At 48.8% G+C, this 23199-nt stretch overlaps 2 pseudogenes; both read right to left on the reverse strand.

Annotated features, from left to right (window-relative positions):
* Positions 1–885: 885 nt before the first annotated feature.
* On the reverse strand, positions 886–18838 carry LOC149338119 (uncharacterized; annotated as a pseudogene).
* Positions 18839–18869: 31 nt separating this feature from the next.
* Positions 18870–22599, reverse strand: LOC149338120 (uncharacterized; annotated as a pseudogene).
* Positions 22600–23199: the final 600 nt, after the last annotated feature.

Here is a 23199-nt window from a genome sequence, read left to right on the forward strand (position 1 = left end):
CGATTTATTCTGCCTTTTGTGTACTGTTGGTACTCGAAGGAGAATAGTTACCTGAATGCTGACAAAGAATGCGCGAACTTGTGCACGGTTACCAATGTGCGAGTGGTAACAAATCTTTCTGGAACGCCGAAATCATAAGCCACTTAAATTTCCTCACTTGCTATAGAGCATAAGCCATGAACTGAGGAGTGGACTATGCACACAGTGCAGTTTGTGGCTACATGCTTGTGCAGCTGAGCAATTAAGCTTTGTTGCAATTCCTGTGTTCCGAGAAGTTTTGCAGCCACCCGTACTATGATCCTCTCTCATCCCGCACGCATCGAGAATAAACATTCTATTTGGGCTTTTGTTATTGCAGCAGACGTTTATGATATACGTGCTATATGGCAAGTCCTCAAAAAAGAAGAAATGTCTTGCATTAGTTGTGTGTATACAACTGTGAAGCAAATACGAAGCTCCCAGAACGTTTCAACGCCCTGTTACACAATATCACATAGTGTTGGCTCTCAGTAAGATGCAGACATATTGTCACGCTGGTAATAAGCGGCCGAGGGTCAACAGCGGCGCTGCCCAGGACGTGCGCTTCCAGAACACTTCCACAACACACACTTCCTCTTTTTGATTGGCGCTTATGTATAAACGAGCGCTGGCGTCATTAGCCCCCTCCTCCGAAGGCATCGACCCGATGCCGAAACAAACACAGGGTTCTCGAGCAGAGTTAGTGCTCCCTTTCGCAGTAGAGTTTCAGGCGAACTACGTCGAACAACTTAGGGCGGTGGTGCCATCGAGATTGTTGAGTCTCGTGAGGAACGACTTCTAAATTCAGGGCTCCAAGGCGTGACACAATTCGGTAGGGACCGAACTAGCAGGGCAAGTCCTTTTCATTTAATCCGCGTTGTCAGATCGGGGACCAAACCCAGACAAGATGAGCAGGCGGGCATTTAACATGCCGCCTCCGTAGGCTGTAGCGTTGCGCGTCCTGGCCCTGTTGGTCGTGTATGCAAAGCCTTGCGAGCTGGCAGGTAGCTTCGGCGCGTTGTAAGAAGGATACCACTGTCGCGAATCGGTGTGACGCGTCCCCGACTGCTGAAGGGGAACGCTTTCGCGAGCAGGTTTGAGGAAAGGTACAAAGAAATCAAACAAAACAAAACGAAGCCGTGTTTGTATTTTAAAGGAAAGGAGCCAATAAAAGAAGTGAAAACACCAAGGAAAACAGACTATAGGCACGCGTAGAACGCAACAAATTAAAAGGAGAGAGTTCACCGGATTCAAAGCGTCCCAGGTGGTGCGGGAATGCCTTGTAGGTAGCACAGACGCGGGTTGGCGAGTTGCGGTGCGTCTCTGGCGTTACGTCCAGGGAGGCGTGGTAGAGAGCCAGAAGATGAGGAACGGAGACGACACGGCAGACGCTGACGAACTCTTGTCAGTCGCCCCCAAGAACTGGGCAGCTGCAGCAGGAGAACTGCAGCCGGGTCCTGTCGACGGCGTTCCGTAAACACCGTAGTCTTGTGGAGCCTATCCAAGGAAGCCTTGGCAACACAGACCCGAAGTCTGACGGCTGCCACATCCACGCTTGAAGGAGGCTTAAAGCTCTTGCCTCGGTGATCCAAGGGAAGTCATTGGCAGCTCGAACCCAACGTCCGACAGCTGCCACTTCCACGCTTGTACGAGGCTTAATGGTCTTGCGTCGATGATTCAAGGGAAATCACCGGCAGCTCGAACCCAACGTCCGACCGCTCCCACTTCCACGCTTGAACGAGGCTTAATGGTCTTGCGTCGATGATTCAAGGGAAGTCACCGGCAGTTCGAACCCAACGCCCGACCGCTGCCACTTCCACGCTTGAACGACCAGACTTGTGCTACGGTGTCTTCCTCAACACCTCGGTTTGCTGACACGCAGCTCTACGCTCCTCGTGCCTGCCTCGCGCACACCACTCGCACGAGCCCACGCGCAACGCGGGGCTGGCACGTACGGCGCTCCGCTGTCCGACGCACCACTGCCGATACGCAGCGTTCGAAAAATCCCTCACCAGTGTGGTGTGCACATCACATATACCCCCCCTTCGGAAAAGTTTTTTCACAGAAAAAACTGACTTCGGTGCACACAACACTTCTGTTTATGTAGTAAAGAGACAAGTTAGATTTCGCCGAAGTACACGAAGGTACTGTACACAGTCACACAGGGAGGCACATGGAAACTCGCACACAGGGGTGAACACATGGGGTCAAACACTATACATCTGGCAAACGCAAAATGAAAACTATACAAAACATCAAAAGAAAACATTCGACAGAAGTCTGTCTGGTTGGGAAATTTAATGTTAGGAGAAGGTAATTGACGCCAACCAAGTAAAATACATGAAAAACACGATGTTTCGGGAACGGCTCGGAACCTTCTTCACGGTGTGACTACGGGCGAGCGCAGCTTGGTTTTTTAAGCACCTGCGTGGAGAACCTCCGGGTCAATGGCCGCAGCCCATGTAGGAAGGATGAGGGGAGTGTCCCCAGGGAACGATTAACATTCTCTCGTGTTTGCTGAATGCGCCACGACTCGAGTAGAAGCCTCCTGCGTGGGTTAGCTTCCGTTTCCAATACAATGGTGCGGTGAAAGTCAATTGGATGGTCGCACCCTTCGCAGTGATCGGCCACGGCGCTGCGTTGACGATTCATGTGACGGACGTCCGCTTTGTGTTGCCTCATCCTTTCCGCGAAGTTCTTCGTTTCCCCTATGTACGACGCCGGGCAGACGGAACACGGAATTTTGTACACGACGCCCTGGGGCTTTTCTCTGGGCTGCCGGTTTTTCGGGCGGGGGAGAAGGTGACCGATAGTGCTGGTCGGTTTGTGCGTTGCCAGCACACCTTCTGACCTCCAAAAGAACTGCTACCCAAGCTCATTCATCCGGCGCATTATCAGGAAACAAGAAAGGCAAAACAAAATCCGATCTATTATTTCCTCAGGCGCGTACCAGAAGCGAAAACGTGCTTGCATCCCTTACGTGAGAGGCGTGAGCGAGACGCTGGCTCGCATTCTCGGAAAAGAAGTGGTGCTGGCAACGCACAAGCCGACCAGCACTATCAGTCGCCTTCTCCCCGCCCGAAAAACCGGCAGCCCAGAGAAAAGGCCCAGGTCGTCGTGTACAAAATTCCGTGTTCCGTCTGCCCGGCGTCGTACATAGGGGAAACGAAGATCTTCGCGGAAAGGATGAGCCAACACAAAGCGGACGTCCACCACATGGATCGTCAACGCAACGCCGTGGCCGATCACTGCGAAGGGTGCGACCATCCAAATGACTTTGACAGCACCATTGTATTGGAAACGGAAGCTACCCCACGCAGGAGGCTTCTACTCGAGTCGTGGCACATTCAGCAAACACGAGAGAAGTTTAATCGTTCCTTAGGGACACTCCCCTCATGCTACGTCCATGGGCTGCGGCCATTGACCCAGAGGTTCTCCACGCAGGTGCTTAAAAAGGCAAGCTGCGCTCGCCCGTAGTCACACCGTGAAGAAGGGTTCGAGCCGGTCCCGAAACGTCGTGTTTTTCATGTATTTACTTGGTTGGCGTCAATTACCTTCTCCTAACATACAAAACATCAGAGATAAACTTTAAACACGTCTATACCATACAAGTGAAAATGTACACGCTGAGCAATCCATAACCTCAGAACGAAAGAAGAAGAAAACAAAGCACAACTTCTACTACAATGCATTTGCACAGATTACAAACACCGTATAATAGCACTGTATGTACATTGGGCACATCCTCCGTCATTGACTATACCGGGACGGAATTTAGCTGAGGGCCTTGATTTCTTCCAATTAGTGTCTGGATTTCACGGCTCACTGGCCTCTGGTATATTTCCAATTATGACATTGTACAACGGGGTCTCCATCATCATCATCATCATCATTTATTAGACCCTTAAAGGCCCCTGGGAGGGGGTATTACATAAGGGGGGGGAGTAGTACATTCATCATGACTCACATTGGTGGGGAAAAAAAGAATTAAAAAAAAAGAAGTAGAACAAACAAGAAAACACACACACAACAAAAGCATAAAGAGAAATAAAGTCACGAAAAGGAAATGAAACCATTTATACAGCAAGATAACACATCAGACGTTCTTTAAACCTTTCTGGAGCGCTTTCAATGACAACCGATTCTGGAAGCCGATTCCAGTCTTGAATAGCGGCTGGCAAAAAAGATTTGTTAAAGGCATTAGTTGATCCGTGTAAACGTTGGATGCTCATGGAGTTGAATAAACTGGATGACGTGCGCACAGGAGGGACTAGACTTGCACTTCACCAGGGCCGTCCCAGTGAAATGAGGAGAAGCGATATAGACTTCTGCCTCGGGAACTTTACCATCAATGAGGAACACTGTAGAACTCGAGCCGGTGAGAGCTGAGTCAGGAACTAGGGCCCTCCGCACAACCAGTATTGCTCCCCGTGTCCCGTAAAACACGTACGGGTAGGCCACGGAGCTCTCCCTCTAAAACAGGCATGTGTTGTGCGTCTGAAAGATTTTCCCGGACAAGCCCGACCACCACCCTATCCTTAGCTTGTTCAAGCATACCTGTCGTTGTGGACATCGCTTCGAGAGCAACACTCTGTGGCTGGATACAACAGAACGACTGGTTTTGATTTTCTTGCTTTCTTGAGCAAGAACTTACTTCATGCCCTGTTTTCCGGCAATAAACGCAATAAACCTGTTTTGGCTTTGAGCGACAATCGGCAGCCTTATGTCCTAGACGATTACAAAGGAGGCACCTTACTGACTGTCTATTCAATGGAGCATCCTGCTCTTTTGTAATGCCCATCTCGAACGGATCTTTGAACACAGACAAGTTTCTTTGCCGCTGGGCCACTAGAAAGTTGTCTGCTGCCTCAGCCATTTTAAGGCGAAAGCCTTTAATGTCTCATCGTTGTAAGCAGCAGTTGTCGACAGAGAATGTCACTTTTCAGTTGGTCGAAACGGTCGTGACGTCACAGTGCGCCAATTTCAAACGGGGCCAATTGTACTTTGGCTAGTAACCATGCAACCAATTGAAGGGACCATATAGTGATGCTCCAAGTAAGTGGAACTGAGCTTAGTTAATTGCTTAATTACCCAATTAGCCTAATTAACTTATCTAGTCAGGCCATATAAATAAATAAAACCTAGTAAGAAATTGGTCGAGCTCGGGAATCGAACCCCGGTCTTCGGAGTGCGAGACGAGCATGCTATCCACTCCGCCATGCCAGCTCGATGGTTTGGAATGAACAAAGGCACGTCTAGTGAATACGGTGTCTTCGCTCACTGCCATCCTCCTCCCTTCCCTTCCGGCGAGGTTTAGGTGTCCACCGAGATATGAGAGAGAAATACATTTCCTTTCCTCAAAAACCAATTTACCGACGAGCGAGGCGTAGAACCGAATGGGCGATGGCGTTCTATGTACTCCCTGGCAGCGTTGCAAGACGCTCTCGTGTTCCACTCTTAGAGGCGAAGCTTAACATTTTAACCACACATCAGTGACCATACTTTAGGTCAAAAAGTGCACCCCCCCCCTTTGAATTTGAATTTTGACGGGTGTCCACCGAGATATGTGAGACAGTTACTGCGTAATTTTCTTTCCTCAAATACAATTTTCATTTTCTTCATTACGGGCCATCTTCGTCTTTCTTCTTTCACTCCCAGAGAGAGAAAGGAATTTTTAATGAGGGAAAGGTGGAGAGGTCGGCCGGTGGTAACATGGCCCTGGCCTGCTACTCCACACAGGGGAAAGGGAAGAGGAGGAAAAGGAAAGTGCGAATGAAGGCTGATGATGGCATAATACAATGAGTTTCTCGGGTGATGTCTGCACACACACACACCACACACACCACACTGGCTGGCACTCGCATCGCGGTGAGTAGACGCACATAAAACTCATAAAACTGGTGTCAGCAAAACAAACACCGACACATGTCATTAACCATGTAGGTTGTGCACAGGCGGTCACAGACGAGTATCCAGGCCTGTTTCACACAAAAAGTTGAGCAGGGCCTTTGTCACACGGCACCAATCAGAGCGTCTCGTCCTGGCGCCCAGAAGAGTTTCCTCAGAGAGGGGGCGAGAGTCCAGTCGTTTCACGGTCGCCTCCAATGTTGTTCTTTCAGCAGTATAGTTCGGGCACTCGCAAAGAAGGTGTCCAATAGTCTCTGGAGTGTGGCACTGTGCGCAATTTGGGTTACTTTCGATGCCGATCTTGTGAAGATAGTGTTTGGTGTAGGCAACGCCAAGCCGTAGCCGGTGGAGTAAAGTCCCATGACGTCGCACCACCATAGATGGCAAATGTAATCGTGAGCCAGCGTCAAGCTTACAGACGCGGTCCTGTTGATGACTCGAATCATGCCAGTGCGACTGCATTGCCGCTTGCATTAAATGCGCCAACAAGGCTCCAATGTCTGATCTAGAAAAGGCTATCTCAATGAAAGCACCATCACTATGTGCCATCCGAGCCTCGGCGTCAGCACGCTCGTTTCCCGCTATGCCGCAATGGCTCGGTATCCATTGAAACTTTATGATATGGCCGCGGTGGAAAGCTTCGGCTAACAAAACCACAATTTGTTGAACCAGCTGCTCGCATGCCCTTGGTTTTAGATAAGTTTGTACGACCTGCAGTGCCGATCTCGAGTCGCCGAATATAGTCCATTGCTGCGCTGGCTGGTGACCAATATAAAGGACGGCTTCTCGTATGGCTGCCAATTCCGTTGCCGTAGAGGACGTTTTGTGCATGAGCCTGAAACGGTGACATGAGGCATTTCCTGGCACTATCACCGCTGCAGCTGAAGAAGTGGTCGTCACGGATCCGTCCACGAAAACATGCTGGGTGTTAGTATACATAGATGTAATGTATGACAGCGCCAGCTGTTTCAGTCCGACTGTTGGAATGTGCGTCTTCTTTGTTATCCCTGGGATTGTTGTCCGTATAGATGGTTTTGGTACTGCCCAAAGTGGCACCTCCGCAATCTGGTGTGGCGCATAGTTCGAAGGCACCGCATTGCGCTGCATCCTAAGGGCTCTGGAAAAGGCTGCATCTGGACGCGCCGCACTAATGTTGGTCAGGGGGTGATGACGATGCCTGGTCAGATGCCGCAAATGCACACGAAGTGGCTCCTGTTGAAAATAAATTCGTGCTGGGCAGGCTCGGGCCTCATAAAATGTGCCCCATGTAGAAGTTTTACATGGCAAACCCAAGCATACTCTTAAAGCACGAGCCTGCGCGCTTTCAAGCACATGCAGGCCTGATAGTCTGACTCCCGAGAGAACGGGTGCACTGTATCTGAGAAGACCGACTACCAGCGCCTGGTACACATGTAGTAAAGATCGCTCAGAGGGACCCCAACATTTTCCTGCCATACACCGCACAATACTTGCAAAGCTGTCGAGCTTTTTCTTGAGCACAGAAATGTGCTTCGTCCAGGACAGGTCACGGTCTATCGTAACACCTAAGAATTTGTGATGTGTTACGTATGGAACAATTTGCCCGTCGATTGTGACCGGATACCACGCCATTGACTTGCGTGTGAAAGCCAATGCTACGCTTTTAGTTGGCGAAAGTTCAAGCCCCTGACGGCGCAAGTACGCAGACGTAATGGAAACCGAACGCTGCAATCTTGCTTGCACTTGGGGACGCGTGACACTTGATGTCCATATGCAAATATCGTCTGCGTAGGCAGATATCGAAACAGTCTTCGGCAGTTGTTTGAAAAGGCCAATGAGCACGAGATTGAACAACGTTGGACTAAGCACTCCTCCCTGAGGAACACCACGAGCAACATGATGATCTGCTGTGTCACCTTCAAGAGTCTTCATGTAGACTGTCCGGTTTGTCAAATAGCTTGCAATCCAATTGTGTAGACGTCCGCCTATGCCACATTCATCGAGTGCATTTAGTACTGCATCATGCTGAACATTATCGAATGCGCCCTTGATGTCGAGGAAAAGAGCAGCAGTCAACCTGTGACGGCGTTTTTCATGTTCTACCGTTGACACGAGATCAATTACACTGTCGATGGCAGACCGGCCTTTGCGGAAACCCGTCATTGTGGAAGGGTACAGTTCACGTTTTTCAAGGAACCATTCTAGACGGGTTAGCACCATACGCTCCATCGTCTTGCCAATACAACTTGCCAGAGCTACTGGTCTGTAGGATGCTAAGTCGAGTGGCGATTTCCCTGGTTTGAGCAAGGCCACAATGCGGCTTCTTTTCCACTGCTGTGGAACAGTGGCAGAGGCCCAAGAGTGGTTGAACAATGTTAAGAGGGCTTCCATTACCTGTGGGCCTAGATGACGAAGCGCATTGTATGTTATTCCGTCAGGTCCTGGGGACGAAGGATGTGTACAAGCAGAAAGAGCCGCTTTCAGTTCTTGAATTGTGAAGGGGATGTCCAGTCGATCGTCCATCGTGGGGGGAGCACATCGATGCTGCCGAGGTGAAGAAGCGCTTCCGGCAATTCTCGAACAGAAATCCTCTGCCACCTCTAGTTCTTGACGTCTTTCATAAAGTGCCAATGCACGGAAAGGGTGTTTCTGCTGGGGAAATGTCGGCAGTGCTCGAACGACGTGCCAGATTTTGGAGAGTGGTTTGCGGGGATCCAATCTGCTGCAAAATGACCGCCACCGTTGTTTGCCTAGGTTCTCCAAATAGCGCTGTATTTGCTTCTGGGCACGTCGAGAGGCCCGGAGATCCGAGACATCCTTTGTCCTCCGGTATTTTCTTTCTGCGCGCCGACGAATCGCCCGAAGCTGCGCGTAGATCACATCCACTGGAGCTGTGGAATTGGGCGCCGAGATGTTGCGCGTTGTATCTTGTATGGCCGAAATAATACGCTGTTCCACATCTGTTGGATCAGCGAGGTTACCACAGGTTTCTTCTAGAGCAATGCGGAAAGCACTCCAGTCGGTGCAACGTATTTTGGCATTTGGAAGACGGTGAAACCACCGTAGCTGCACATACGTTGGTATGTGGTCACTTCCATAAGTTTCAATATCAGCACACCACGTTGCGAACGATGAGAGGCGCCTGGATACAAATGCAAGGTCCAGGCAGCTGCTGTAGGTAGTCCCTCGTAGAAATGTCGGCGCGCCATCATTGAGCAAAACAAGACCTGCATTGTCCATGAACGTGGCGATATCCCGTCCTCGAACGTTCGTAATGGCGCTTCCCCAGCCGTGGTGATGCGCATTGAAATCTCCTACTATTATATGGGGCTCTGAAACGCTGTCGAGTAGCGATTGTAGTCGTAGGGCATCAAATCTACCCCTTGGTGGTATGTAGCCACCTATAATAGAGATTGTGCGCCCATTCAGAGTCACAGTGATTGCAACATACTCGTTGCTACTGCCCCCAGGAATTTGATGCCGAATGTAAGTGAGGTCACGACGGACGCATAGTAGTACCTTGCTCAAATGCCCAGCCGCTTCAGAGAGGAAACTTTCATAACCAGACAGTCGAAAAGGAGATGTGATATTAGGCTCACATATTACAAGCACTGGAAATCGGTACTTGAAAATCCTCTGCCTGAAATCTGCTAGGCGGCCTCGCAGACCTCGAGCATTCCATTGTAATACCGCCGATCGAGAGATTCTCTCCTGTAGTGAGGGTGCTGACGACGGTAGAGCCATAATTTTTGACTGCTATTAAAGGGTTGCAAGCACCGGTTCAATAGCGTCTAAAATTTGGACAGCAGCCTTAGCAATTGGCGTGTCCACTCCAGCAATTATCAGCCGTAAGGTGCCTATCAGCTGTTTCAGCATCGCCCTGATTTGATCATCTGTTGTAGACACATCCGGCGGACGCACCGGCGGACGTGTCACAGAGCTTACAGTACGCGATGGTAGAGGTGGCCACTCTGCGGAGTCCTCCTGGGTGGTTGACAGTCTTGGCTCTTGCGGAGCTGGAGGCGGTGGCTTCTGCGCGGCAGAGTGGTCTCGGTCCTCCTGATGTATTGACACGTCATTTACTGAGCTCAATTTCTTCTGCCGGTTTCGTGTCCTCCTCCTGGAGCGACGTACCGCGATTGCTGCTTCTCGGTGAGTAGAATGGTCTCTCACCATTTTCTTCAAGATCTTCATCTCTGTTTTCATCTTCGGACATTCCCTAGACGTTGCCTCATGAGGACCTTTGCAGTTGGCACAAACTGGAGGCTCAATCGCACATGTAGGTCCCTCGTGCACGCCACCACAACGCGGACATGCTTTAGTGCTCGTACACGCAGCACTTACATGTCCAATCTTCTGGCATTTTCGGCACTGCACCGGTCGGGGCACATAAGGACGCACTGGGTGCCTCACAAAACCCACTTTCACATGGGATGGTAAAGTAGTACCCTCAAACACTAGTTTGACACACCGTGATTGGCCGAAACGGTGGATGTCAGTTATGCGAACAGAACTTGATAGCAGTTGCACCAAGTCCATATCCTTGATCTCTATGTCCACGTCAGAAATCACACCAGCAGTAGTGTTAAGTCCATGAGCGAAGAACGAGCGGACTCGTATGTTGCCAAGGACAGACACGGTCTTCAACTTCTCCAGGGTGGCCTGGCTAGAGACATCAACAGAGAGGATATTCCTTCTTGCATTAATACGCACTTCTTTGACTTGGCCCGGAACCAGTCGTTCAAGAAGAAGAGTCAAAGTCTGCCTGTTGATGGAGTTGAGATTCTCTAAATCCTCAACAGGCATGTATGAAATTGTGTAAGTGAGAGATTGCTCACTTACATTGGCCTCGTTAGCAGTCTTCTTGCTCACACTGTGTTGGTTAGGAATCTTCGTGGTCACAATGGACTTGTTAGCCCGCTTCGTACGCACACTGGGCCCACACTCAGTCGGGGTTTTGGAAAGCTTCCTCTTCAGGCGCCGACTCACAATCTCGGTGTAGCCACCGTCGAACTCCATGTCATCCGAGTCGGAGAAACTAGACGACCCCGGGAGCTCTGAGGGGAGATCCATACTGCATCCAGGTTGATCTGTGCGGTTCGCACTGCTAACCACAGAAGGCAGCAGAGGCGGCGGGTCATCCGCCATCGCCTGGGACGGCGAGGTTGCCTTGAAGGCCACAGAAGCACAAATTATTTCGAAAAAGCAGGAGCTCGATCAAGATAAGCTGCCGTTCGCAGCGCTCTTCGTCTTCGTCTTTCACTCCCACTTCCTCCGTTCCTCTACGGTGTGGTTCAGGTGTGCACCGAGATGACAGAGATTTACTGCGCCATTTCCTTTCCTCAAAAACCGTTGTGTTGAAGCGGCAAGGCATCGCGCCGAACGGGTGGTGGCGTTCCGTGGACTACCTGGCAGCGCTACAACACGCTGCCGCGTTCCACTCCAAAAGGCGAAGCTTAAGCTTAATTAGCAGTTAATTAGTATTCATGCATTAATCAGTAATTAACCATTAATTAGTGATTTGTCATCACTTAGTAATTAGTACTCAATTACATGTGACGCCACCAGTGCCACAGAAGCACTGAAAGTGGTGCGGAAAACGCTTTCGCCTCTACGCACTTTAGACAGTCAAAGTGCCCCCTGAATTTTTGTCCATCGTCTTGCATTCTCTTTCTCGCAGGAAAATCGCTATACGTGTATGGCAGTTCCTCATGAACTGTTCGACCACCACCAAGTCACGTAGATCATTGCATGTCGTAGCCGTTCCCGACCTCTAGCGGCTTACTCTCACGAAACCTTTCGCGATAACAATCTGCTGTGAACCGAAAATGTTGGAGCAGGGCTAGTTTTGCCTTATCATAATATTTATTATTTATTGTAATCCATTGAGTCTGCTGGAGACAATAAACCTCCCCAGTCAAAGACATACTGAGTGCTGTTGCCTATTTTTCCTTAGGCCAGCTGTGCCCTGCTTCGATACGCTGTAAACGATTGAGGTATGCATCTAAGTCATCCCTGCGGTCGTCGAAAAGCGGGATCAACTTGTGTGGGCTAACCGCAGCTGAGGGCCCCGGTGCGGGTTCTCGATTACCCCCACCAGCTTCTGCGAGCCTTAATTGGAGCTGCAATCTGCGCTCTTCAGCCTCTGCTAGCAACTTTGCATGCTCGCGTTGGGCTTCTGCTTGGGCCTTTTCGTGCTCACGTTCTGCTGCAGGTGCAGCGCGTTCCTTCTCCTGCTCAGCGGAAACCCACGAACACTGTTCGGCATCTCTCAACCCCATCTTTTCGCCTAATTCAACCAACTCCTTTAGCGTTGCCGCGCGACAATTTGGCGTCGCGCGGACGCCAAATTGTCGCGAATCGGTGTGACGCGTCCCCGACTGCTGAAGGGGAATGCTTTCGCGTGCAGGTTCGAGGAAAGGAACAAAGAAATAAAAAAAAACGAAGCCGTGTTTATATTTTAAAGGAAGGGAGCCAATAAAAGAAGTGAAAACACCAAGGAAAACACAGACTATAGGCACGCGTAGAACACAACAAATTAAAAGGAGAGATATCCCTACTGAAAAAATGTATGAGAAATGAACGAGAATTGTAGGAGATGTATGTGTTATGAATGAGGTATCTACGAGATGGGGCGATTTGTACAAGAATTCTATGATGTCTCGTAAAGCTTCTATGATGCCTCGTACAACTGTACAAGATCTCTACGTTGTCTCGTTCATATGCACCACGTCTCGTACATATGAACGAGACATCTTAGAGATCTCGTTCAATTATCGCGTAAAAACTCGTAGCCGTCATACACGGCCTCGTATAGCAGACTGAACCTTGTAGGGCTCGTACGCAGCGTCGTAAAGACATCATACAGCTGGCGTAAAATCGCACTGGCGTCATACATTGTCTTTTATTGAAGCCTATCATATAGGCCTCATCCACAAAGACCGTAGAGGATCCCACTTGTCACTCGGAAGGCCTGGGTGTGCAGTTACAAAAACGTCTAATAATCGCACTGGGCATGAAAAAATAGAATGCATCGATCGATCACTTGTGCAGCTGATGTTAAGGTAACCAAACTGTGTGGCTATATGCAACACCACTAAATTCGTACCTATAGTTTGTTCGTCCTTAATCTGTTGAATGTATAATTTCACAGGCAAAATTTCACAAGAATTTCATTCAAGTTTGCTAAAGACACTGAATAAATATATAAAGTTGAAAATTATAATCAGTTAATCAGTCAAATATGGCCAGTGATCATAAAGTATTGCATTGACTCGGTCTTATTAATCATGAAAAAGATATGCGGAAAATGTGTGTTTATTACGTCTTAAAAAATCACATACATGGTAACAGTAGAAAATTTGTTTACTTACATATAAGAGAAACACATCAAATATTATTTACAGAAGACAATACATAAAATAACAATGATAACATCAAGAAGCAGATATACCCCACAGCACTGCAGAGGGACAAAAAAATTAAGGGTGCACTTTGTTGACCTACTAAAGTGCGGCGAGGCGAAACCCTTAAGCGCGGTGTTGCTACTTGTGTCACTGATGTGTGGTTAAGATGTAAGCTTCGCCTCCAATAGTGGAACACGTCAGCGTCTTGCAACGTTGCCAGGGAATCCACAGAATGCCATCGCCCATTCGGCTCTACCCCTTGCTTGTCGGTAAATTAGTTTTTGAAAAAGGAAATGTATTTGTCTGGAATATCTCGGACACCTTAACCTAGCCTAAAGGAAGGCAGGAAGATGGGAGTGAACGAGGACACCTTATTCACTAGACGTGCCTTTGTTCATTCCAAACCATCGAACTGGCATGGCGGAGTGGTTAGCGTGCTCGTCTTGCGCTGCGGAGACTCTGGTTCGATTCCCCAACTCGGTCAATTTCCTACTTGGTTTTATTTATCTTTCTGGCCTTACTAGAAATGTTCATTAGGCTAATTGGTTAATTAACTGAACTCAGACCCTCTTACTTGGAGCATCACTATACCATCCCTTTAATTGGTTGCATGGTTACTAGCCAAAGTACAATTAGCCCCGTTTGAAATTCGCGCTCTGTGACGTCATGACCACTTCGACCAATTGAAAAGCGTGACATTTCTGTCAACAACTCCTCCTTACAGCGATGAGGCATTAAAGGCTTCCGCCTTAAAAATCAACCTAGCTGTTATCAATGCTACAACAAAACAAACCAAAATAAGAAAACATTCATGATAGTGTTAGTGATGACCGAAAAAGGGAAGGGGGAGCGGGTAAGAATACCCACGCACACACAATTTTTGGGGAATAAAAACGGATAATATATTGCGGTTACAATTCAAGTTCGCGCACTTCAAAAGGGTTCGCACTGTCTTGCACGCACGTCCGCTCAGATCGCTCGCGCACCACGCACTCTCGCTGCGCTTCTTGCCGCCGACGCTGATGAGTCGACGCGCTGCACTCGCGAAAACACAAAGCATCTCAAACACAAACGGCGTCCTGACGGCGCCGGGATGAAATGGAAGAGGATAGGCAGGAGGACCGACCAACGCACCGAGCCACATTCACGTGAGCGCCACTCGAGGCAGGCGATGCGGTGTGCACTCTGGACCGACCGGCGCACTGAGCCAGATTCACGTGAGCCTCTTTAGTCGAGGGGATGACTGCCGCCGTCTCGACGGGAGCAGGCGCCGATGAGAAATTGCGTCGTATGATCGCTTACATTCGGGCATCCTGACAGAATTTAACGTCCTCGTTAAAACCAACGAATAAAAGCTTAGAACGAACAGAAATAGTACGCACACGTAAAAAATATTTAACTGACGGGAACATCAGTCAGCAGAAGTTGCCTGCATGCTCAAACGATTCGTAAAATGCTGTTTATCTCTTCACCGCTCGCTTGCGTGTTGAACGCCTCGGAAGCGGTATACTGTCCGCCTCAGACCCATTCTCTTCTTCCTCAGCTGACAACTCATCGTCTTCGAGACAATCTTGAGATGTTGTCGACGTCCAGCCTTTTAGCTGCGAAACGTGAGCGGTGGTCGCAAAACGGGTGCTCTTGCCCTGATCAAGCTCGGTCACCCTGTACGTGTCTGACGGTAAGACCTGAGTGACCAACAAAGGCCCCCTGTACTTCGGCTGAGCCTTCGTCGGCTTCCCTGTTTGTTCAGGCGCTCTGGTCATGAATACGATGTCGCCGGAACTGAAGAGACGCGCTGGGAAGTGTCTGCGGTCGTAGGCTGTCTTGCCCTTCTTCTGTTCGGCGAGAATGCGCTGACGAGCACGAGTTCGCATTTCTTTGAGATTCCCGGACCGGGAGTCGTCGCTGCTCACAATTCTTTTCAGCGCGGCGCCGTAAAAGTTCGGCTGGTATCTGTACAGCATCTCGAACGGTGTTTTCCCAGATGTCTTGTTGACGGAATTATTGATATCGCGCTCTGCCTTGCCAAGGTTTGCGTCCCAGTCGCGCTGGCTTGGGTCGTCCATTGAAGTCGTAAGGACCGGCAGAATGGTTCTATTCACTCTCTCCACGAGGCCGTTTGCCTGTGGGTGGCGTGTCGAGTTGAGCACATGGTGTATGGATCGCGCAGTGCAAAATTCTTCGAAGGCGCGCGATGTGAAACAACTGCCTCTATCGGTAATAATAGTTCATGGAAGGCCCCTTTCAAGGACGAACTCTTCCAGTGCACGGAGCACGTGCTTCGTTGAAGTGTCGCGTGTAGCGATGAGTCTCACGAATCTTGTGAGGTTGTCAATGAATACAAGTAGATACTGGTTGCGCGTCTTGCTTGGGACGAACGGCCCCATGTGATCCATGTGTATTGCCTCGAACGGTCGTTTACCTGGTGGGATCGGATGTAGAAGACCGGCTCATCTGCCGGCAGGCGCTTTGTTGTAAATACACTGGAAACATTGAGAAATATGCTTCCGGATGTAATTCCTCATTCACGGGAACCAAAAGTTCTCTTGAAGTTTGGAGACTGTCTTGTCGACTGCGAAATGTCCCATCACATCATGAGACTGTACCACAAATGCCTTTCTCGTGCACTTGGGTAGTACGAACTAGAACACTGTTCTTCCGTCTTGTTCGAGTTCTCTCACTAGCCTGCCTTCTCTAAGGCAGGCTTTTACTTTCGCCTTCTCTTCTTTGGTACATGCGCTCTCAGGCTTCTCCAGAACGGTTATAAGTTCTCGCAGTTCTTCATCTCCTCTCTGAAGAACATTTACTTGATCGGCGAGGTCACATGTAATACACACTTCAAACCTGTCTTCAAGCAGGGAGTCCATTTTCAGGACGGCCGTGCATCCAAGCTCGCTCAAATTGTTGACGAAACACTCCCGATACTCGTTTAGGAGGCAAAGAAGCTCACCCTTCTGCTCTGTGGTCACTGAGGGCCCCACCTCCACCTGTTGCTCCTCAATTGGTTGGCGATCTGCTCTCACACAGAGAATCTCTGGCTCGTCCACTCGGCGATCAAGCTCTTCAGGTACACCAACAACATCCTCTGTTACGCGCCCGAATGGCTGTCCTTTTCTGATAACCACTTCTTGGTCTCCGCTCGTAAAAACCGGCACGGTGATTTCCCCATCTTTCATTGCAAGAAGATTTTCGTTCCCAAAGGTACCATGCAAAACCGGCCCGGAAAGGTCAGATGCCATCGACAGTGAGATCCAGTTGATTGTGTTAGGGTGCAGGACACTCTTGTCAGTAGTCTGCACACGCAATTTCGACTCATTCACCGGCTCTAAATGGCAGAATGGGCATTCCTTCTGACGCCAAAAGCGGAGGCAACCACCAAGCCTTCCGTAAGCTATGTATGGCAGTTCTGCCCACGATTAAATCGAGTGACAAAGTATCGTCCGGGACAACAAAAATTGGAATGTTCTTGCCTGTGACGCCGTCGATTTGCAGGTCGGCGTAACACTTTCCAATCGCTCTTGCGGACGGGATGCCTTGGCTGCCGAAACCGTAGAGCGCTGTGGAATCTTTTGTCAGCACTGCGCCGCAGCGTGCCACCGCCGACGCGCGCAAGAGGCACCCGGAGCTCCCGTTAGCAATCATGCCGACGAGTTCCGTGGTCCCATTCCATGTCACTTGCTTGAGTAGAGCTCCCGGAACGATTTTCTCCTCTTCGGAGTCAGTAACTGCATTGGTCTCGTTGCTTTTAGTTTTTTCAGAACAGTGACGCTGAGTGTGCCCGCTTTTTCCGCAACGTAAACATCGCATCTCACGCCTTTCGCCTGGACAGTCGCGGGAGATGCGCCCGAATAGGCCGCAGTTGTAGCACTTCATCTCGCCTTTATCGTTCATCAGGGGTGGTCTCCAGTCCTTGCTCGGCCACTGGTAGGTGCTCTTCCGTGCAGGAAGTCTTGTTGGGCTACTCGTGGTGGTCGCGCCGAAAGGCCTCTTCTTGTGCGTACTGCCGAATCTCTGCTCCCGCTCACGATCAATGCGCTCAAACTCCATGATGTCGTGGAGGAGATCGTCGTCGTCTTCGTGGGTGCGTCCTAGTAGCATCGTACAAAGTTGTCTTCAACGTAAGCCAGTCAACACTTGCTCACGGGTGTCGCAGAAGTCGAGATTTGCCTCTCGACAGAGGCGAACCTTCGAGTGGAAGTATGTCGTCGTGCTCTCGTTGCGCTGCTGCACGCGCTCCTGCATCTTTCTCCACCTTTCTGCCGCTCGGGTCTGTCCACAGAAGGTGCGGCGGAAGTGGTATGAGAAACTTTCCCAAGACGTGGACACCTCGACGCGTGAACGCAGCCAGTCCTTGGCAGGTCCAACGAGGTGGCATTAAGCCGTTTCTAACCGAAACTCTTCTGGCCAGCGGTGCAAGGTCGCCGGCATTTGGTTGTTTTTGAGCCACTCCTTAGCCGATGCTGCGTCTCCACCTCCCTCGAAGTCCGCGATGTTCTTATTCAGGTCATGCATCATATGATAGCTGGGTGTTGCCGCGCTTAGAGTTCCTGATGGAAGGACGAGTCGCTCCAATAGGCTTGTCAGAAGCCGGTATTTTCACGCATTGCGCTCAGCAGCTCCGTCACAGTAACGCTCTCGCTCGCCCTAGCGCCATCCTGGGCGTCGCTGGTGTCCACTCCTTCTCCAGGTGTATCGCTCATGATTCGCTCTGTGCACACGCCCAAGTCACTGAATTCGCACTCTTCTCCGGTTCTTGTTGGCTTTGATCCCACTTCTGATATGTTAGTGATGACCGAAAAAGGGAAGGGGGAGCGGGTAAGAATACCCACGCACACACAATTTTTGGGGAATAAAAACGGATATATTGTGGTTACAATTCAAGTTCGCGCACTTCAAAAGGGTTCCCACTGTCTTGCACGCACGTCCGCTCAGATCGCTCGCGCACCACGCACTCTCGCTGCGCTTCTTGCCGCCGACGCTGATGAGTCGACGCGCTGCACTCGCGAAAACACAAAGCATCACAAACACAAACGGCGTCCTGACGGCGCCGGGATGAAATGGAAGAGGATAGGCAGGAGGACCGACCAACGCACCGAGCCACATTCACGTGAGCGCCACTCGAGGCAGGCGATGCGGTGTGCACTCTGGACCGACCGGCGCACCGAGCCAGATTCACGTGAGCCTCTTGAGTCGAGGGGACGACTGCCGCCGTCTCGACGGGGGTAGGCGCCGATGAGAAATTGCGTCGTACGATGGCTTACAATAGTGCATCTCTCACTGAGCAGCACTGTCCTCTAGAACCTTGACAGGCAGCTAGAGGAGCCCCATCAACACATCAAGCAAGACTCCATATATGCAGTTTGGGCTAATTACAATATACTGTTAATTAAAGCAGTGACAAGGATTTACTGCTGGATTCTCTGCAGAGCAAGTCAAACAGCGGATACAAGTAAACAACAAATTAAAACGAGGTTAATATGGATGAAATGACATCACATAAAACAAGGAACTTGCACATTCTTGCCCATTCTTACGTGTTTTGTACAGTTTCCGCTGTTTTCACGATTGTGACTCCTTAAAACCATATTCCTCGCTTAATCACGCTCAATAATGTTCGGCAGTGTACAAACATAACATCGTCCTTCAGTCTTCATATCAATGAACAAACACGGCGTTGCAATATCTGAGGGCCTGAGCACAGCACACGTTGTAACAGGTGAGCGGACGCACTCTCTAATGTGTGGAGGAAATTCTACACCGCTCTGCTCCACAACTAACTTCTGACAAATGAGAAGAACTGTCTCAGAAGGTTCAACATCTGGTTCAAGCACATGCAGGATGTGGCGAACAAGCAAAAAATCCCCATACGAAGCCAGTACAGCAGAGGAGTCGCTTTTTTTTTGCCTTTCTGTACTGCTCACTGTTGATTATAGTGCCTTCGAAGCTGATTCTGTGATACTCATTTATGATGCTGATCGGCACACTCAAAGTGTTGTACACCACATGTAGCTCCTGTGGCGTCAGAGATCCCTTTACTGGTGCACCAAAGAGACACACGTCACCAACCCGAAGAGTTTTTTTGGTAGTCCCATTGGCCACCAAGCTAGAGCAGAAAGACATAACCTTTTCTGGCATAGAAAGCATCTGGAGTGCTAGCTCTAATTCCTGCTCAATGATTACTCTCTCTATGATTTGAGATGGGCCCCCCTTTGCAGCATTAACCATTTTTGTCACTTTACCATTGCCACTTTCGAACGGAAAAGCTGAATGAGCCCATAGTGGTCCGAGATTTTTGACACTTGAAGTGAGGTGCAAAAGTTGATGAAGGTTGAATGTCATAAAGCGGGCCCCATACAGTTCTTCTGTTTTTGAGACATACGCTGTCAGCAGATTTTCTGAAAAAGAAAAGTCATGTAGCTATAGTAAATAAAATAATAAAAGTAAACAAATTCATGCTCATGTTTCTCTGTCACATATAAGGTGTTCAAAAGAAATATATAAAATAGCTGCTCAAATGAGTTACTTAAGCTCTTTATGTAATTATGAAAAAAGCTTTCAATTTTCTTGTTGTCTTAATGCACATGAAGGCGAATGTAATCGAACAATGAACATCCATAGACTCGTGCACAATCGGCGAAATTAATTTTCAGACTTTTAAGATCGCATCTGCGTACCTAAGAAACAGGTAAATTTAAGCACCTTGTTTCACTTTCCCTGCACGCATTTTATGAAAATAAAAGCATGTAGTAATCATGCTTCCTTTGGAAAAGTGGGATGGGTCCAATTTACCTGCACGCTGAAGACGTGCTGTTGATATCTCCATCATCAGCAAAGAGTAGATTCCTTCCATCAACAGAGCTGCATGTTTCCAAAATCGTGGCTGCAAAACTCCAAGCGTTACTGGGAGGCAGTAGCACAGCAGCCAGTGTTTCCATTCACTGGCCTTCCAGAAACACCGGTTAACCAGGGATCTCGGAAGCCGTGTGAAGCTGTGAGGTGGCCGGATACTCAAAAGTCTCTTGTCCAAAGTGGCTACGGTTGATGGAGTGCCTGCAAAAAATAGCGAATAATATGCACCTACGAGCAAGCCATATAATTAAGCATGAACCATTGCATTAGGAAAAACTACATTACAGCGTGCTGTTACACAAAGTACGTGCTGCTGACAGTGTCATGCGCATGTGGCATTTTAAGGTCTCGGCTTCACATGATCTGTACGTTGCATATAACATTGCTTCTTTTCATCGAAACAAAGGTGCTAATGGGGAATGGCAACGGCAAGCCAGTCGCAGTACAGCTAGGTACCAGCCTGAGAGTCGCTCCCCCCGTAAAACTGTGTATACACTGCGATACCGTAGTATCATGAAAATAGCTTGAAAAGAAATAAAACAAATGATGCTGTGATACCGTCCAATCACCAATTGAGGTTGGTAAGTGGAATACTCACCGATGTAGAAAGGCTCATGAGAATTCGTCGAGTCCAGCCAATACTCTGTCATCTGCCTGGCAACGCCAAGCAAGACACAATGCATGTACTCCACTGCCAGGCCATTGACGACGTCAAAATTTTTCAAATTGATCAGAGGCGACGGCCCCTTCAGACCATTCACATGTACACCATATTCAAGGGCCCGGTCCATATCCTGAAGCACACCGGCTGCCGTCCTTGGGTTCTTTATGGTAACCTCACGGTAACACCGAGCACCTGAAATCATGCACTTGAAATTAGTTCTGGAATGAACTTTGATAAGAAAATTTGAAAGTAAAAACTGAAACAAAAAAGGTGGCGATATGCATACCGTGACACAAAATCAAGCCATCATTGTAAACGGTTATGGCTAACAAGAGACATTAATCTATTGTTTAATTATATGGACTATTGATATGCTATATAATCAATAGCATAAGTAAAAATGTTGCTGTGTGAATATTTGCATGTATTTCTAACATTTACCTTACTGATTTTAACAAAATCGATGCGAATTCTTGATGCGGCATATTATGGTTTTGCTGCCAAATACGCATGTCTTTTGTCCTTAAAGCATTTCATAAAAGCACTTGTGTACCACGATAAGTGGGGGCCTGCATGGTTGATGTTTAGACAGTGATGTATGATATCATGCAAGTAAGACCTCTCATTATAGTTAAACAATGAAAATCATACCTTGAACCATTTCTCCGCATGTTTCACACCATGGGCAACCAAACCTTCCGTTGAATTGGACGTAGTTGGCCACTGCAGCACGAGCAGGAGCATCCAGTGTGCAGCAAATCACGTGGACAGCTGACCTTATAGTTTCTTGGCCACATGTCCACAAAAGCGTCCCAACGGATGTAATAGCTTCGACAAATTTGTCAATGAAGACACCCATATTTGGATGCTTCGGGCCGAACCAAAGACCAGCCAGGACTGGAGTTTTTTGGCGAAGCTTTGGAGGAAGCTCATTGATTATCAGCTGTATCGGCCATACCGACGTCTTTGAGGACTTGTACACCGGGCTCCCATCAGTATTAATGGTAACAGTGAGGTCGCCAGAAGAGATGTGTCCTTGGCTCCGGAGGTTTTTGTAGAGATTTCCAGTTGTTATATCCCAGATTCCATCTTCTGTAAAATTTTGTTCTATCTTTCTCATTTGCTGTAGTATCAAATCCTTGCATGTTTCGATTTTGTGAAGAAGTTGCTTTTTCAAGTTAAGAATAGAAAAAAAACAACCTCGTTCTTTCAGCTGCGATTTTCTTAGCGCTCGTTTGCACGTGTCACACCGCATCTGATCTGGCACACTACAGTCGCTGCGCAAAAGGCTGCCGCAAACATCACAATAGTAGTGGTGTTCTACACTGCCGCTCACTTGAGGCGCCCATAGCTTCCTAAGCAGGTATTTGCTCCGAGGCAGTACATCACGCTCAAGACCAAACAGTCCGTTGATGAGCCGAAGCAAGCCGTCAACGGCGTCCCATGGCAGCCCATGTGCAACCACGAAGGCTAAAATCATCACGATGGCGGCCGCTTTTGTTGTCGAAGAGCCGGGAAGAGTTTCGTCTCCGTATTCATCCAGAGTAGCACCAAGAGTTTCCTCATAGTGCATGGATTCCCCTACTCCGGCACTACACGCGCTTTCGTCGTCTTCGTGCGATGGTGGCACGTTGTTCTCAGTGCTGCTTGACGGACACGGCGAGCCACCGGTGACAGCGCCAGAGGCTACAGAAGCTTCGGCAGTATCGTCGTCCGTTGCGGCTGCTTCATTCACGACCTCTAGCCGCTGCCTGTAGCGACGCGTCGATGCAGGCACAGAAAATTCATGATCCTCATGCAGGTATTCTTTGCGCCTCTTCCTCTCCGAGCGATCGCACATTGTGTAGAGTAAAAAAAAAAGACACACGAAAAGTCAAAGCGCAACTTGTTCAAGTGCAGGTAAGACGAACCATCGATAACGGCAAATGCCTTCACCCTACAACAAAAGGTACATAGAAATTAGAAATCGACCAGAATCAACGACAGGATATTACAACGAAGCCAGCACTTCGACATTTGCTGGGCTAGCAAGACATAGAGACATAGTTGGTTATATTAACTCTATGCATAGAGCACACGTGAGATGTTATACAGCGCCACGCACGAGCGCAGGGTTTCAACTGAACATTAAAAGAGTACAAAAATTAAATTTTGGGTGCATGTTTTCTTGTTTGTATTGATGCGTAAGGCATTATTATACATGGGTTACCACCTGGTATTCTTCCTACTACCGCTACATAATTTATAATCGCATTTCTTTCTCGTGCTGCTTCGGTTTCGGTTCAACAGCCGACTCAGCACTACGACATCAACGTGTACTTACAGGTCAAGTGAGACATGAAAAACGTTCATATCATCGCTGCTTCCACATTTGTT

The sequence above is a fragment of the Amblyomma mixtum genome, chromosome 6, assembly GCF_055824585.1.
Source record: "Amblyomma mixtum isolate Tamu chromosome 6, ASM5582458v1, whole genome shotgun sequence".
In the NCBI taxonomy this organism is placed as follows: domain Eukaryota; kingdom Metazoa; phylum Arthropoda; class Arachnida; order Ixodida; family Ixodidae; genus Amblyomma; species Amblyomma mixtum.